We start from the raw sequence: 19072 nt of genomic DNA on the forward strand, positions 1-19072 counted from the left end.
CCAGCCACCAGGTGGCAGTAGACACACCACTCTCCCAGGCACTGCGGGACCTAGAGAGGCCGTTGCCAGCATGACTGGCTTTTCCACCCACCTGCTGTCTTCTCTCTTGCCCCACACCAGTCCTCCTTCTCACATACTAGGCTTTGTATAAAGTTTCTCTAGCGAGAGCTGTCACTAGGCAAATTGGCGATAGCCCTGGGGAAGCCCGGAGGTTTATACACACATCTGTTGGTTTGCAAGCTTACATATTTTATCATGCTCTGGACAAGACAAGATTATGTTTCCAATCGCTTAGGGCTTCTCAGAATTTGGGGTAGCAATTATGTCATTTTTGCATGCCCTGCACACAGGCCCAACTCCTTCTTGTGTCCCTGAACAAGACCTTACAAGTCCGCTGGAGAGCACAAAACCGGCTTCCGGTACACTTATAGGCCGGGAAGCTAGGGATTTGGCTCCCACTGGAAACACCATTTCCCCATATCCTTACCACCGGAATGGGACCTGCACGTCCCCTCCAGCCATGGCCCCCGATTGGCTGCATTCCGTCACAGAGCAGGGGTTAATCTCCTTCCTGCTGTCTCGGGAATAAGATACTACGCTCGGATAAATCTGTACTTGTTATGTTCAAGCTTTGTAGAGCGGTGACCTTTGATAGAAACTGCTTCCCTACTTGGCTTTATAGTTTTCCCCGATTCTAAAACAAGCCATGTGTCTTGAATGTTGCACCTACTCATTCCTTCTAGGTATCAAGTGTATTTGAACTACACCATTACGAAAATGTATTTTGTAGCTTTCATTTCTGTAGGGGACTTGCTGCCATTTATACGCCACTGCCACCCAGTTTAATTTAATCTGACGGGTGTTGACCAACAGCCTACTATGGGCTCCATCCTTCCACAAATAGGAACCTGCTCCGATAGCTTTGATGGTGTCCTGTTGTCTGTAAGACAAATTCACAGTCTTGAGCATGGCTCATCGGGCCCCGTGATCTTCTTCCAGTCCACGGTGCCTGGCATTGGGTAAGTAAGCCTTCACCGGACGCTCGCTACTGATTCTGATCATTTCCCTGGCCTCCCCGCCTGCTGCCTCCTCTCCTGTCTCCTGCCCTCTGGTCACACTGGCCACTGGCTGAGGCTGAACTTACTACACACTGTCATGATGACTCAGCATCGTTGTTCACGTGATTTCTTCTGCTCAGAGTGCTTCTCTTCATCCATCTAAATCCTAACTCATCCTTCAAGATTTAGCTCCGATGTAACCCCTCCCATAAAACCTTCAGGTGTCCTTCCCCTCTGACATAATACATTTCTCCTTTCCATCGTCCCCCAGCACCTTGTTCTTACATTTTTGACAGCATTGATCCTTTATAATCTTATATGCCTGTTTGCATACATCTTTACTTCCAATGGTAAACTTCTTGAGGACAGGAATCATGTTTCATTATGAGTAACTCCAGCAGTTAGCTCAGAACTTCACTGTGGTAGATATAAAAATAATAACATTTTCTGTGAGTCCTCTGTCTGGCCAGGAATGGTGCTGAGAGCACTACAGATCTCATTTACTCCTCACCCTATAAGTAGGTGACATTATTACCCATTTTACAGATGATGAAACCGAGGCGCAGAAAGTACAAGAAGCCTAATAAGTAGCCTTGTTGGGATATGTTCAATAAATGACTATTAGTATGTTGAATGGAGTTGAATCAAGATTTTTCCTATTCTGGGAAGATGTCAAAAAAATAAAAGTCATGGTCCCTGTCTTCGAAACACTTAATATGCAACACTTTTTTTCCCCAAATATTTATTTATTTATTTGAGAGAGACAGACAAAGCACAAGCCGGGGGAGAGGCAGAGGGAGAGGGAGAAGCAGAAGCAGAGGGAGAAACAGCCTCCCTCCTGAGCCAGGAGCCCGTCATGGGGCTCAATGCCAGGACCCTGGGATCATGACCTGAGCCGAAGGCAGATGCTTAACCGACTGAGCCCCCCAGGCGCTCCTCAAGCATTTTTTTTAATTATCAAAAGAAACACTCAAATTCAAAGGCACCGTGGGACTCAAAAACTCCAGTTTCTAAGTTGCTGAATCAGCAATACTGGAAAATGCAATGACACTTGAAAATAGAAGATTAACTTTTTTCATTGAGTTCCTTTCCTTGCATTCACAAACGGAGAGCGTGGCGCACCCGTTTGAGGGGTTCTGTAGCCCGAGCAGGATCTTTTAACTTGTACTGCACCGCATCAAAACGTCGTTGCTGTGACTTCTTGTGGAAACTGTCTACTCTTAACAGCTGGTACGCATGATCCTGCCGAGTGACCACGATGTTTGCAAACAAGACCATGGAACTTGCAAATGTGATGAGGTTTGTCACTGGTTCCAGCACATCCCAGGAGTATACCCAGCGGGTGAGCCAGGCCACTGCGCCCCCGAAGGGACAGCAGTGCTAACTCAGCCCGCGGAGTCGGCTGCTGGTTTGGGCTTCCGAGCGACCTTCAATCCCAGCTGTGATCTGTTGGAGAGGCTGTGGCTGTCCCTTCAGGTTTTCGCCAGTAAATGGTGCTCTCTCTTTTTCTGAAGCTTTTCTACTTGCAAAGCTGTAAACAATTCGTGAACCAAAGATTTCCCATTTTCCACCTCAGTAGCATGCTTTTCTACTTTCAAAGCTGTAAACCATTCGTGAACCAAAGATTTCCCATTTTCCACCTCAGTAGCATGCTCCCTATTCAGTTTTCTCTTTCTTGGGGCACCGTACCCCCTCAGCATTTTGTTAACGACAAGGTTGAAATCATTCATTAGCAACAGTTCCATTAGGGTCGAAGCTGGAATGTCACTGCCACCTGCAGTGAAGATGGCTGCAGTTCTGACACCTGTATCTTCGTTTCGTAGGTCCCGGAGGAAGGAACCGACCGTTGGTAACACTGATTTGACCACAAATTGACAGGTGGCTTTTCTGGATGGCAGAGTAAGTGTTAGCAAGGGAAGGCCGCGTCTCTAGTGAACGATCACTTCATCAGGGGGCGCCGCCGTACTCTAAAGACGAGATTCCCAGCTTCACACACAAAACCTGGGGCGTCCGCGATCGCAGCCGCGCAGGAGCTTGGCCGGCCCTGGGGTCCGGGGGTCGGCAGCAGCCGCGGGCGCCACGGCCAGGGGCCCCTCCGGAGCATCACGGGGCCGCAGCGCGGGCTCCCGCAGGGGTCAGCCGGCCCTGGTCAGCGCGGGGCGGCGGGTCCCGCACTCTCGGTGCGCGCTGCCCTCGCCGCGCCTCCTGCTGGCCCCCGCCCCACAACACCCTGTAGCTCACAGAACTCCGCACGTCCGTGTCCAAAAGCAGGGCTCCAATTCCATCCTAAACTTCACTTGAAGTCATTAAATGCCCTTTCCAAAGTTATTATCGTAGCCATGAAAAACAAAAACAACCTCCTGTCACCCACAAACTCTGGATGAACCCGTTCAATTCCCTCTTGTTCTCTTATTGGACTCAAATCGTAGCTTTACTTTGGCCACGACCAATGTTGACGTTTTTTGGTTATCCACACACTGCAGCATATTACATGGAATACCGGCATTTACTCTGTCACGATTCCTAAATCCGTGTGCACACAGTCACGAGTACGGAAGAGCACAGCAGCTAAGTTCTCCCTGCCGTCCGGGGACAGACATCTCAAATCACACCCTAAGGCTCTGGATCAACTCCGAGCCTAAATGGTTTTTGCTGGGCGCCAACGTCTGAGAGCACCTGCGGCCTCGGGCGCCGCGCAGTTCGCCACCGCCGACAGCAGGGGGCGGCCTCCGCCCAGGGCAGCGCGGCCCAGCGCCTCAGCCCCGGGCCCAGCGGCGCCGGGAATAAACCCTGGGGCCGGGGCCGCGGCCGGGGCGGGGGTGGGGGGTGCTGGGCCAGTTTCCCCAGAAGCTAAGCCCTTCTCTGGGGACTTTGGTCCAGAAGGTTCGGTCCGCAGAAGCCACCGCCCAGTGGCTTGTTCTGGCGAGGCTGCGCCTCCCAGGACCCTCGCAGCCCGGGCTCCGCGCAGAGAAGCGGAGCGCAGGTGGCAGGTGGGGCTTCCAGGGGATAGGTGTAGTCCGCCGTCCAAAAGCTTTGGTGCGACATGGTTTGCAGTGAGACCATAACGCGGGGACACCCCTTGGGCGTTGGAAGCTGTTGCGACATTCTTCCCAGCCTCAGGGGGCTACCTGCAGCTGGTTCTTAAGGACGACACACGCTGTCCAAATACCTCTTTCTCTGCAGCTCTGGGGAGTGGAAGGCTGGCCCTGAGCTAGGGGGGTCGGGGGTGGGGAGGTTAGGCGATGTGACACGAGGGAGTGGGAAAGCTCACCTGCCTCCCTCACCGGGGTGCCTTAGTACCGGCAGCATTTCAATAAAACGAGGAGAGAATCAGAATCCCAAAAGATCTAAAGGCCATGCTGAGTAGATGGAATCCTCCAGGCGCAAAATAAAAAGCTCTCTCTATAAGTCTAAAAGCTACCCCTGCAGGGACGTGACCAGGGAGGCCTATCTTCATAGCAATGCATGTAATTAAGGATTTTGACTTAATTTTGGTTGCTGAAAACTGAAAAAGAAAACTGCGTACCTACTGTGTGTGTGATCTTAAGTCATTAATAACTTTTTTTTAAAGATTTATTTATTTAGAGAGAGAGAGCGGGGGGGGGAGGGGGCAGAGGAAGAGAGAATCCTGAGCAGACTTCCTGCTGAGCTCCGAGCCTGAGGTGGGGGGGCTCGATCTTAGGACCCTGAGATCACGACCTGAGCTGCAATCAAGAATTGGGTGCTCAACCAACTGAGCCACCCAGGTGCCCCTTAAGTCATTAATATCTTAGTGAGACTCACTCTTCTCCAAACCGGGGAGGCTGCAGAGCTGGCCCTCTGTGCCACGTGGGTCCCGCAGCATGAGAAGGGTGGGGAGCTGTCTCCCTGTCTAGGGCAGAGGCCTTGGGGGCCCCCTGCTGACCTTCCACTTGAGACTAGGAGAACCAAAGAAATCACAACATGGAAACATTTCTGGTAAGCAGCAGTTGGGAGACTGCAACCCAAAACAAGGATGAAAGGGCTTTTCATCATCCTGAGCCTTACTGAGATGGTTTTAATGAATCTGGTCCAGGTGCCAGATGTGCACAGAGCTTGGCCAACTTGGGGGGGGGGTGAGAAGCAAGGCCGTCCCAGGGGATGGGGAGGGGACCGAGGGCATGCCTGTGCCGAGTCAGGCCATCTGGACCCAGGCAGGGGATAAGAGATCGCACAGCATTTCAGCATATCAGAATGGTCCTGAGCCATTCATGGCCCTGCACGGCTTCATCCTCCCCGAAGGCTGACGGGGGAACTAAATGACTGATACCGTTGCTTTCTCGAGGTGAACCTGTCAGGCATACCTGCAGCCTACTCTAAGGCTAGTGACTGGTGGGATCCGTAGAATGGAGGCCAGGTCACCCAGCCGTGCAGGAGGCCGGACCAGGTGATTCCTATGCTTCCCTGACCCCGCCTGCGAGACTCCCTTGTCAGGTTGAAGAAGCCTCTAGGAGACATTGTCCAAGTCCCCAAATACGTTATGCATGGATGTGTCAGACCATCCTACCGAACAGAGGAAACCCTGTTGCATGACTGATCAACAGTGAACTGCCTCATGGAATCACAGCTCACCTACCAACCGTCGGAGAGGGCTAGGGACAAAAGTACTGAGTGTTTTCAGCATGAAGTGCTGACTGCTTTGCTTAGTGCCCAAGGCCCTCTGAGGTGGCCGCAGTCTCTTTAGCATCACCTCCCTGTCCTCTCCTGGAGGACACCATGCCCCTCCCCAGCCATGCAGCACTTGGACCTTTCCTTCCATGACATCCTCGTGGTCAGCGCTCCCACTCCACGGGGAATGCCCTGCTCCTGGTCCTTGACCTAACCCGTGCTCAGCTCCTCAAACTCAGAGGTGTCATCACTTCCTCCAGGAAGCCTGGGCCGATGCTCACAGGTGCTCCTGGCGCCCCGTGCAAGCCCCTCCTGTCACCCTCTCCAGCGGGACTCCTCAGTGCCAGGCAGGGGTTCCAGGGTTACACAGGCATATGTTTGTTTTTTTTCCCCAATCAATACACAACTTGTATTGTATCTTTGAAAAACCACAAGTAAGTCTGAGGACTCCCCTGACATCTTGCTGTTTCTGCAGCTGGACAATTTCAATCTTATTCATCAGCCATCTCTTGAACTGTTTCTTTTTCAGAAACATAGAGACCATCCCAAAACTTTCTGGTACCCTTGTTTTGAACTGTTGTGGCTTGCTGAATCGAAACAGCTGAATTTGATACAAGTTCAGTGTCGTCTCAAGAATTAACTCATCTCTCTGGGCCTGAGATACTGAGCAGACAATGCCGGGTCTCAACCACACCCTGCAGATGTATTTTTCGCCCGAGAAATGGCAGATTTCAACATTATTCTCCTGAATAATGACGTTGATGGGAAAGTGAATAGACACAGACCTTATATTTTGCTGGAGGCCCGTGTAACGCTCTTGCCCCCCTTCTGCACTGGAGCACAGATGTGCGAACAGTAGCCAGCTCCTGTTTCCCCACCATTTGTCAACCACCAAGGAGATAGAGTTCTACACCGATGTGATCCAAGTCTCTCTGCAGGTTCCTCTGAGGCCCTTCATGACAACAGTGAGTCCCTGCAGAGTCATGTCGACATTTTTCTGCAAGGTCGGCTGTCTAATTGCTGAGAAGGGTCTTCATTCTTACAGTGGACGGAGCAGGGCCGTGTTGCAAATGGCAATATTTCTTTTTTTGATGGCCAAGTAATATTCCACTGTGTGTGTGTGTGTATACACCCACATCTTTTTTTTTTTTTAAGATTTTTTATTTATTTATTTGACAGAGATAGACAGCCAGCGAGAGAGGGAACACAAGCAGGGGGAGTGGGAGAGGAAGAAGCAGGCTCCCAGCAGAGGAGCCCGATGTGGGACTCAATCCCGGAACGCCGGGATCACGCCCTGAGCCAAAGGCAGACACCTAACGACTGCGCTACCCAGGCGCCCCACACCCACATCTTTATCCATTCATCTGTCAATGGACATCTGGGCTCTTTCTGTAGTTTGTCTATTGTGGACATCGCTCCTAGGGTATTATGCTAAGTGAAATAAATCAATCAGAGAAGGACAACTGTCATATGATCTCACTCATATGTGGGATTTAAGAAACAGCACAGAGGAACATAGAGGAAAGGAAGGAAAAATAAAACAAGATGAAATCAGAGAGGGAGAAAAACCATAAGAGACTCTTAATCATAGGAAACAAACTGAGAGTTGCTGGAGGGGAGGGAGGTGGGAGGATGGGATAATTGGATGATGGACATTGAGGAGGGCACGTGATGTAATGAGCCCTGGGTGTTATATAAGACTGATGAATCACTGACCTCTACCTCTGAAACCAATAAGACATTATATGTTGATTAATTGAATTTAATTTTTAAAAAATGAAAAAAAAATAAAATTAGAAAAACAAATACCTGTTCTAAGGGTGCCTGGGTGGCTCAGTCAGTTAAGCCTCTGACTCTTGATTTCGGCTCAGGTCATGATCTTGGGCTCGTGGGATCGAGCCCCCCCTCCCCCATTGGGCTCAGCACTGCTGAGCATGGAGCCTGCTTGGGATTCTCTCTCTCCCACTCTCCCTCTGCCCCTCCCTTGCTCGCTCTCCCTCTCAAAAAAAAAAAAAATCCGTTCTATTTATAGTTTGCCTCCATGGAAAAAAGCATGATGATTAAAGTGTGTTGCATATTTTAATGTGGTTACTACTGAGAAAACTAAGGGGAGGTATTTTCTGAGATTGCCCAAAGTCCTGAGTGCAGAATAATTATAGAACTGATTGTGAATGGCTTAACGAGTCAGGCAAAGCCTGTATAAGCTATGGTGTAATCTGACTAAATATTTCTAGCTTTCTCTGATATCTGAACCATTCCGAATATTTAATTGTAAAAAAAAATATCACCTAGCATTTCACAGCTCTGGATACCTTCACATACTTACTGTCCAGGAAGATCTTCTCAAGAGCCCTGGGGGAGAGGTTGCAAAGCTTGCACGGTTCACCAAAGACCAACAGAGGTCAAGGGACTTCAAGGTTACACAGCTACTTGAGTGTGAACTTGGGGCTAGAATCCATGTTTCCTGACTCCTGGTTTGGATAGTGACATTTAGCGATATGCTAAGACAAATGTTTCCCTTTTATTTCGGGCTCGATCATCAAAGAGTGGGTGAACGTTATTTTGCAAGGAAGTCAATGATATGGCAAGCAGTTTAGTTGACCCTGAAGATCATAAAAGTGGGCAGCCTGTTGGAGCTCGTTTGGCTTCTGGAAGGCTCATCTGGGTAGTGGCAGCCAGGTGTCAGGCTCCACGGCTGGCTCTGCAGGGTATTAGGCACCTCCCCGTTCTCCAGGGGGTCTCTCCGCTTCCCCGGAAGAGGCAATGACAATGCTCATGCCAAAAGCTTCCCAAAGCCAGCTCCAGACTCCGTGCAGAACGCAGAACGCAGAAGCAAACACAGGTGGAGACACCCCGGGCACCTGCTGCCATTTACTTGGGCTGCCTGTGGGGTGTTCTCTCAAAGCCTTTTCTTGTGGGGAGTTATTTCCCTGAAGAAAGCTTCCAGTAGACGCTTAGGAACTAAAAGGAATCATGTGAGTAATGATTGTTACACCTCAAAATGCATGTTGAAGAAAGTAAGGAATTTGTGTGTCTGCATTTAAACTCAGAACTGTTTGAGTATATCCTGAGCAAATAAAATCTTGCAAATCTAAGTCTAAGGAGATTAGCAACAATTTGGTGAAAGGTGAGCATATATTTTAAACTTTCATGCCAGGGGCGCCTGGGTGGCTCTGTCGGTTGGGCGTTTGCCTTCAGCTCAGGTCGTGATCCTGGGGTCTTGTGATGGAGCCCTGAGTCGGGCTCCCGGCTCAGGGAGGAGTCTGCTTCTTCCTCTCCCTCTGTGTCTCTCCCCTGCTAATGCTCTCTGTCGCTCCTGTCTCAAATGAATAAAAAATCTTTTTTTTTAAAAGATTTTATTTATTTATTCAACAGAGATAGAGACAGCCAGCGAGAGAGGGAACACAAGCAGGGGGAGTGGGAGAGGAAGAAGCAGGCTCACAGCGGAGGAGCCTGATGTGGGGCTCGATCCTACAACGCCGGGATCATGCCCTGAGCCGAAGGCAGACGCTTAACCGCTGTGCCACCCAGGCGCCCCAATAAAAAATCTTTTAAAAAATAAACTTTCATTCAAAAAAGCTATCCCGTTTATAAGAAAGTCCCATTCAACAAAGTAGTAAAATGGCAAATCACACTGTTTCAGAGATGAAAGAAAACCCAGCCTCCTCAAAGATGACTGTCACTGTGCTTCAGGGACTAGTCAGTAGCTTGGCGAGACCAGGGCACCCGGGCCCACGAGCACAGAGCACTCAGAGCAGTTCGGGGTTTTCTTGAGGGTGGTCAGACAGGGATTGGGCTCTGTATCCTCAAAGACACAACTATTACAAGATGTGATTAAGATACAGCGCTCACAAGAAGGTGAGCCTATGGAAATATACAAAACACCCAGAGTTACCTAAAAACAAAATGTATTTGCTGTCCCAGCTGGATAATACTCACCTCTTCTCCATTCCTGCTGGGAGCTTTGGTGGGGCGTGGTATTTACTTGTTCATTAGCTGAGGGAAGAGAATCTGGAAAAAGCCCTGGAGAACCGTAATGCACAAATGTTAGGTATCAAGTGGGGCTCGGTTTCCTTCAGTGGTTTGCCCAGGGTCACATGGCTGATTGGTATAGAGCCAGGACTTGAACACAGAACCAGTTCTGATCCTTGTCCAGTGTGCTACCCACACTTCTTATGCTTTCCCCTTGAATTTTAAGTATTAGAAATTTATGCTCAATAACCCACGACAGTGTTTTCAAAGTCACAAATGTAAGCCTAAAAGATACTAATTTATTTTTGGAATGACATTAACCTTACCATAATATTTTGGTATTGCTTTTAAGTTTCTCTTTTTTCCTTCCAGTACATGTGGGTTTTGAGGAAGCCTCCCCTTGATGTTCATTCTACTAGTATCTTCATGTCCTAAGTAGATTCCCTCGAGGCAGTATAAAAACGGCTAAAGGGGCGCCTGGGTGGCTCAGTCATTAAGCGGCTGCCTTTGACCCAGGGCGTGATCCCAGGGTTCTGGGATCGAGCCCCGCATCAGGCTCCCTGGTCCGCTGGGAGCCTGTTCCTTCCTCTCCCACTTCCCCTGCTTGTGTTCCTTCTCTCACTGGCTGTGTCTCTCTCTGTCAAATAAATAAATAAAATTAAAAAAAAAATAAAAATAAAAATGGCTAAAGGTTGTCCGTGTGTACATGTAAATTACCTACAGATTAGATGACTGATACTTAGGAAAATTTTTTTTTTAAATGAGCGCTGTCAGGGTACCAGATAATCTCTTCCAACACCGCATATACTGAGCCCAGGGGACTGAACGGCAGTGTGAACACCGGCAGCTGCTCTCGGCGCACCGCGGTTTCCAGGAAGCTTGGAGAACCCAGAGGGCAGCTGTGTTGTGCTTGCTCTTATTAACCACTGCCTCCACGTGTATTTAGTATGGACACGGTCACTGCAAGGGTGGTGGGACAGCTGTACTTGGAGCATGCCCCTAACGTAATAATATCACTTATTTTTTACCGCTGGCATTTTGGTATAAAGCAATGATCTCACATCCATATCTGAAGCCTACTGAGCTGTTTGCCTTTCTCCAGGTTCCTCGTTAAGGCAATGGAAACACACCCAACTCTGACAGCCCCAAAGCTTTTGTCTTTGGTCCTTCACATCCGCATCATAAAGTGTCTGCTTAACGCTGCAGGAGAGAAGCCTGTTGCCATGATGACAGCAGGGGCCCGGTCACCATAAGAGGTACATTTTAGGGAGGGGACTCACTAAAGCAATTTTAAAAAGTGACCCTAATCTTCTCCTATGGAAATTTTGGTAAGTTAGCTACACGACTTAGAAAATTAAATTTACAAAGGGTCTCATTTGCTTACATAACTGTTTTTAGTTAAGAATGTGAAGGCTCCCTTCTGGGCAGTTATCCTATCAGTCTGAGCTCTGAAGTCCCCCGGAGCCCTGCTCCCCTTAGCTGGAGTAGCTTGCTTCCACTGAGGTCACTAATCGCTTTGTTTTAAAATTTATTTGAGAGAGAGAGAGAGAGACTGTGCGCCGAGGGAGAGGGAGAGAAGCAGCGTCCCTGCTGAGCACGGAGCCTGACACAGGGCTCCATCCCATGACCCTGAGATCATGACCTGAGCAGAAATCAAGAGTTGGTTCCTTAACCGACCGAGCCACCCAGGGGCCCCTATGTCGCTAATCTTTAAAACACGTTACAACTAATCTCATTCAGAAAACCTTGGTTGAGGGCTAACATATTTCAGTTGCTCCAAATTAACTTGAACACAGAGCATTTTAATGATATGAAAGATCTTGGCGTGGGGGGTGCCCTCTGGAGGAACGGCATGCCTCTCCTGGGGGTCAGCAAGAGGCTGGATGCTGGTCAGCAGGGCGTGTGGGACACTTGAGACTTCCAGGGGTGGTGGAAGCTTCAAGGAGCTAAGGCCCTTGACCCTGAAGTTGTATGGCTCTGCATGCCATGTGCCAACTTCCGGCACATTAGACTCCTTAGTCCCAAAGGAGACCCCAGTCCTCACCCATCTGAGCTCTTTAACTGTGTACATTTTGGGGGTCCACCTGGTCACCCCATTCAGATCAGAAAAGGAAACTCCTTTTTGAGAGCAAATTTACCAATTAATAACCCAAGGAGAAGTGGTGGTGAGGCATCTGGGTAACTGACTCCCAAAGGGACTAATCCTCTGGGGAAGTTCGCCGGGGGCTCTACTCTGCATTGAGTGGGGGGCCTGCATGCAGCTTACCTGTGAGAGGAGAGGCAGGTAGTGTGGGGGGGTTAGCAGTGAAGGGCCCACCAGTGTCCGGAGAGGAGACACCTAGGGGGTCAGCCTGGGGCTTGTGGAGGACTCCCCACGCGTACGGTCTAGTGAAATTGACAGGGGTCATTGTACAGGCCAACCTCTGAATTTTAGGAGCCAGAGACAGCAAATGCCACGGAGGCTCCTAAATACTCTTTGTTGGCATTTTTGGTGAATTCGGAACATGAGGGAAAAAGTTAAGGGCAGGTTGCAGTTTTCTCCATCTTAAGACTGACTGACTTCCTTAGTTCTTTTTTTTCCCCCAAGTAGGCTCCAGGCCCAGCATGGAGCCCAACCAGGAGTTTGAACTCAGGAGCCTGAGATCAAGACCTGAGTTGAGATCAAGAGTCCAGGCCCAGCATGGAGCCCAACCATGAGCTTGAACTCAGGAGCCTCAGATCAAGACCTGAGTTGAGATCAAGAGTCCAGGCCCAGCATGGAGCCCAACCATGAGCTTGAACTCAGGAGCCTGAGATCAAGACCTGAGTTGAGATCAAGAGTCCAGGCCCAGCATGGAGCCCAACCACGAGCTTGAACTCAGGAGCCTCAGATCAAGACCTGAGTTGAGATCAAGAGTCCAGGCCCAGCATGGAGCCCAACCATGAGCTTGAACTCAGGAGCCTCAGATCAAGACCTGAGTTGAGATCAAGAGTTGGACACTTAACTAACTGAACCAGCCAGTCACCCCTGACCTCCCCAATTCTTAAACTTCAGAAAGGATCCTTGGCTAGTCAGGGAACATCCTTTATGTAATTCCACCTCCTAGAGAGGGAAAAAATAAGGCCAGGAAAATACAATTTCTCTACATCGAATGGATCACAAGGTGAACCACCCCCCATGGCCCCAGGGCAAGGAGCAACCAGGCGCAGGCAGGGGCTGAGCCCAGTGAGCTCATGGCTTTCTCCTACGTCTGGAGGCTGCTGGTAAGATCTGAACTCTGCAGTTTTCACGTTTAAAAGAGCTCTCTGAATTTACTTGAGCATTTCTTTTTCCAGACTGGGTCTGGGATCAGTCAGAAGAAACCACACCAGGTCCAGGGCCAGACTGGGTCCAACTTAAGCCGGACTGGGCCAAATGAGGCCTCAGGGAATGGGGGGGGGGGAACGGATTCCTCTGAGTCAAAAAATCTGGGACGCCTCCATCTGGGACCCTGGCTAACTATACATACCCAGCATCCTCTTGCACTATGGTGGTCATTATGGTGGATCCTCTTGCATGAAGTTGGGAACTTTTAACCTAGATGAGCTTATCCATTTATGAAGTGCTCGAGAGAGAAGAAAGTTCTGAATTTCTCCCAAAACAACTGACATACAGAAGCTTCTAAGAAACTGAGTGAATCAAAAAATGTTTCTTTAAAAGATTCTGTACAAAAGACAAATGAAAGCTTAAGCAACAATGGTGGTGAATCTAAAAAGAAATGTACACTGACCAGCTTGTCTGGGTGCTCCTTCCCGGTACCCTCCTCTCCCCAAATATTCTGAATCTAGGAGTCCCTTCACTCCATTGCCTTTTCATCTGAAGATGAGCTAGAGGTTAAACCAACGCCTTTTGAAGGGAGGTCCCCGCAGAGCCTGGAATACCAGATGTAACCACCTTTCTCCATGGTCAAAGGCTGAATGAAGATTCAAAGATTCTCCAAATACTAAAGGGAGTCCTCCAAAATTTTAAGAGGAATTTAGAATTTTTAAAAAAAGATTTTAAGTAATCTCTACACCCAAAATGGGGCTTGAACGCACTGCCCCGAGATTAAGAGTTGTATGCTCTACCATCTGAGCCAGCCAGGTACCCTGAGGAATCTGGGATTCTAACGGAGCTTATGATCTGGGGCTCCTCATTCTCAACTGCTTTATTCATCCAACATGAGGTCATGGGTGGCTGAAGCCCGATGGGAAGATCCCAGGAGAAATACTAAAGACCCATTTATTGGGGCGCCTGGGTGGCTCAGTCGTTAAGCGTCCGCCTTCGGCTCAGGGTGTGATCCCGGCGTTCTGGGATCCAGCCGCGCGTCGGGCTCCTCTGCTGGGAGCCTGCTTCTTCCTCTCCCACTCCCCCTGCTTGTGTTCCCTCTCTCGCTGGCTGTCTCCCTCTCTCTGTCAAATAAATAAATAAATAAAATCTTAAAAAAAAAAAAAGACCCATTTATTAATTGCTCTGTCAGGCATGCACTAGAAAAACAGCCCAACACCTACTTGGAAGTATTGATAAGGCATTTCTTCCAAGGACTGACTGGTCTCCATCATTCAATCTTGCAAACAAAAAAGGATGAACCAGTCTCAGACCATGGACAAGATCAGAGACCTTGTGTGTGTGTGTGTGTGTGTGTGTGTGTGTGTGTGTGTGTGTGAAACGTTCTATGCTTTCTTCATTAAATGCAGGCACAGAAAATGCCCTGACTTCCTTATTTACTAGGGGGCTCCAGCCTAAAGTAGCCTAATAAAGAGACACAAAATGGGCTGGGGAGCAGCCCCTTTTACTGAAATAACAGCCCTAGCTGAGCATTTTGAAAAAAACCTTAGAGACAAGATAAAATTCAAAAAGCTAATAAACTTGTGGCCCTATATTTACAACAGCTCCAAGGGCTGGGGATCTCTACGTTTGTATTTCAAGCCAGAACTGAGGGGTCCTCCACTCAGGAATAGTGTCCCCAAATGTTGGCCTTCATTGTACACCACCAGGGCATTGGAAAAGGAAGGCCTGCTGTCGAACCCATCGTTTTGTGGACCTTTACCTATTAATTACACTATTTTTCCATCAGGGGAGGGCTCAAAAATTTAATTATCAAAATAATAATAAGCACTGATGGAATTCTAAGGGATTCTCCAGGAACTGCTCCCCATGATAGCTCTCAAAGAGCAAGGGGAAACAAAGATAAAAATCAGTGGAGAAGCCTATACAGTATTGGGGGGTCTGCACAAGCTTTGTCAACAGTAAATCCCACTGTCATAAAATAGCAAATCGCTCAGAGTAAAGAAAATACTTCTGTAGTAAGGGTTTCTCACCAGATTCAGAGGGTACCTGGATTTAACGCAATCCAGATGGTATGAGGGCCATTTCCAGGAGGTCATACTTTCCTTTCGTGTGGCACTGCCCCAGTAAACCTGTTAGGAGAAGACTGGCTGTCTGCATTGAGGAGTCATATAAAAGCTAGGAGGAGAAATGACCTGAGCTGCTCTGCTTTCTCCAAGCAGGACTTGATGAAACTGAGACTGGGAAGTGTGAAAGGCCTGATCTCTCAGAAGTGCCTGAATGCCTACGGGCTTCTTCCTCAACCAACAAAGGCAAAATTAAGAGTGCTGAACCCATGGGGTGCCTGGGTGGCACAGCGGTTAAGCGTCTGCCTTCGGCTCAGGGCGTGATCCCAGCGTTATGGGATCGAGCCCCACATCAGGCTCCTCCACTGGGAGCCTGCATCTTCCTCTCCCACTCCCTCTGCCTGTGTTCCCTCTCTCGCTGGCTGTCTCTATCTCTGTTGAATAAATAAATAAAATCTTAAAAAAAAAAAAAGAGTGCTGAACCCATAAAAATCCAAATAGATCATTCCAAACCCCTGCCTAAATTGTCTCAATATTCAATAAGACCAGAATCTACTATCTTACCAACTACTCAGAATCCCAAGCACTAGACCCTGTATGGCTCTAACATTACCCATTAAAAGACCCAATGGACAAGGTTGGAGGCGTGTCCAGGATCTGCGTGCAATCAAAATTGTGATACTAAGGTTCCCTGTCGTTCCAAATCTCAGCACCTTGTCATCTAACGTAAAGTGGATCACAGTGGTGGACCTTTGCTCTGCTTTCTTTGGTATCCCAGTTGGCAGCGAGAATCAATACTGATTCGTCTTCACTTGGAAAAATCAACAGTATACCTGGACTATAATGCCACGAGGGTTCACTGAAGCCCCATCCTGCTTTTCCTGGGTTTTACATCAAGACCTTACAGTTCCCTAAGAATGCTACACTCATCGGTATGTAGGTGTCTTATTGCACTGTTCCCTCCATGGCAAGACTCAGAAACAGATTCAGTCTAACTAGTACAGCAACGAGCTTGTAAAGGCCATAAGGCTTCCAAGGAAAAGCCCAATTCTCAAAAGAGAAGGTCTGTACCTAGGATGTGATTTGAACGCAGAAGGCATTTCTCTTTCCCCTGAAAGAACAAAGACCACCCACAACCTCCCCAGAACGACGACTAATAACAATGCCTGGACTTGCAGGCTATTGTAGGTCTTGGGTTCCACCCCTTCCTCTGATTGCATCTCCTCTGTTTGAGCTTACAAGGAACTCAATTCCAGAGCCCTTGTCCTGGGAAGCTAATCACGAACAAGCCTTTAGCCAACTACAATTAGCCCTGCAACAAACTCCGGCCCCGAGGCTCCCAAATTATACTAAACCTTTCGCCTTATTTGTCCGTGAGAGCAATAACCAGGCTCTAGGAACTCCAACCTCAGAGCTTGGAGGAAAACAGAGATCTGCTGCTGACCTCAGCCTAGACCCAGGAGCCAGAGCACATCCAAGCTGTGAGAAAGCAGCAGCCACAGCTCAACTGGGGGGAACCTCAGCGGAACTGGGATTAGGACATAACCTAACACTCCAAGTACCTCACGCTGGTCAGAGTCCATTACGCTGCGATCAGATTCAACATTTTCAGCAAGTAGATGAACTTCCTGTGAGAGCCTTCTCCTTTCACCTTCTAACCTCCGTCTTTCATGCTGCAACTCCCTCAGCCCTGCTGCCCTGGCCTGATGATGGAACGGATCCACGTAAATGGGTAGATGTGGTGTCACGGTTCTTGACCCTTCACACGACTTACAGGACAAATCATCAGAAAACCCAGATTTGATGCTCTTCTTCTGTGCTAAGAATGCAGAAGGGAAGTATCAAGCAGGAATGCTATAATAACCCGGTTTGAACTACCAGGAAGGGGAGTCTTCCTGTTTTAAGCCTGCAGCCAGTGGGTTACACGCCCTCACTTGTCAGCTATCCAAGATACCACTAGCACATATGCCTGCGGGGTGGTCTTTGACTTTGCTCCATTATGGAAACAGAGAGAGTTCCTCACTTCTGGAAAACTGGACTCGGAGGAAACGAACTGCTCTCTGCCATTCTATTGCCTGACTGAACTGGAATGATTAAAAACGAAGTTCATACTAGAAAACAGAACCCGAGTATCAGGGAAATGTTCTAGCAGACTTCCATGCTAAATCGGCCCACACTGAAACTGTTCTAACATACAACTTGAATGACCTCCTAAGATTGATTCTAACCAAATTATTTATGATAATCTATATAAAAGACAAAATCAGGCACCTGACCGAGAACAACAAATGTCGAGACCCGGCGTGCAAATGTGATATTACATGAACATACACTGTGGGCGCGGATGGCCTCCTGGTTCTTCCCGAGTCCTTAAAATTGCCATTACTAGAAGTGCTACATTCTGCAACTCACGGCGTAGAAAAAAACGATCTAAATTAGGAAAAAGTATCGGTGGGCGACTGCTCCAAGGTCACAAAATTGGTTTATGACCAATGTCTGATTGATCAAACCCCTAACCCTGGGAAGACCATTAAGATATCCCATTAGATGGAACATTCCTACCACCTACGGGGCCATTTGAACACTTACAGATGGATTTCATTCGATTGCTCCCACAATGGATTATTAATACGTCCCTGTCATTGTTTGCATTTTCTCAGGACAGACTGACACCTTGCAGAAGGGCTGATGCCACAACCACGGCTAAGAAACTCTTAAAAACGTAATTTTCTTTATGGGGTATCCCCAGAGAGACCTCCACTGATGGGGAACTCATTTCACTGGGTAAATAATTAAACAAAGAGGGTGCTGCTGACGCGATGGCGTCACTACTGTCCTTACCATCCTCAGTCATCCAGTAAAGTCGAATGGACACATGGTAACTTAAAACTAAAGCTAGCTAAATGAACAGAATCAACCGGACTGCCCTGGCCAAAAGTTCTACCATTGGCTTTGATGGCAACGAGATCAATACTTATGGGAAAGCATAAATTAACATCTCATGAAATAGTAATAGCAAGACCTATGCCTTTGATGATAGAACCACATGGGTCTCCCGTACTCGTAAATTCTGGTATGACTCAGTATTGTAAAGCTTTAATGTATTATGCCAAAGTGTAGTTCTACCAGGTAAAGGAAGCTTTTCAAGACCCTCCTGCAGATGGATGAACCTTCCGCAACTTAGAACCTGGACAGTGGGTCTTTTGGAAACGACACCTAAGAAAAAACACTGCCCTTGAACCTCATTAGAAGGGATCATACCAGGTTCCCCTCACTACCCAGATGGCAGCCAAACTTCAGGAACTTGAACCCTGGGTCCATAGCTCATAGTTGAAAGGGCTCCTCCAGACTCTCGGAACTATATACCAGCCAGAGATGTGAGGTTAAGGCTGACCAACAGGGGTTCTTCCTCAGAAGCATACGACGCTTGGGGTGGACAGCTCTCCCAAGACTACGGATCCAGATCTTCACCTCCAGTATGAACCCTTCATCCCTTTCGCCTATTTGCTATCTGCCTTTTCTATTCATGCATGGGAAGACAATCCTATAATTAGGATTTCACAAAAAATAGCTTCTGTAGGAAACTATGCTAACTGCTGGATTCGTCATGCTAAACCAAAATCAGGACTCGAAGGGAACCCTGAAGGCCACGGTGTGCCTAGATTCTTCTGCAGGTCCCTTTTATAAAGTTTTAACATACTCAATCTACGTAGCCCTGTTTCTCGTCTCAATGTAACCCAGTCCTGGAGTGGGAAACAAGATTCACTGCATGCATACAGGAAAAGTGCTGCCGAGCAGCCAGCGTCGATCGGACCGTTTGCAGGCTTGCTGTTATTAGGCCCACACATTTGGGTGGTCTTTCAATATGTGATAACACACTATGTGAGTCTTGGATGAAGGATGCCGGCACCTCTATACCCAGCAATGGGTCTATGAATGCTAATACTCGAGGGAGCCCTCTATGTACCTTCTGGCTACACCTTTGCATGCGGAGGTTGGGGCCATGGCCTCTCTGCTTGGGCAACTTGTTCTGACAGCTGGAGGGTGAAAGGACAGTGTGCCCT

General features: G+C 48.3%; 1 pseudogene; it reads right to left on the minus strand.

Annotated features, from left to right (window-relative positions):
• Positions 1 to 1995: 1995 nt before the first annotated feature.
• LOC103673365 lies at positions 1996 to 3162 on the minus strand (annotated as a pseudogene).
• Between the last annotated feature and the right edge of the window lie 15910 nt (positions 3163 to 19072).

Source organism: Ursus maritimus, unplaced genomic scaffold (assembly GCF_017311325.1).
Source record: "Ursus maritimus isolate PB19 unplaced genomic scaffold, ASM1731132v1 scaffold_33, whole genome shotgun sequence".
Classification (NCBI taxonomy): Eukaryota; Metazoa; Chordata; class Mammalia; order Carnivora; family Ursidae; genus Ursus; species Ursus maritimus.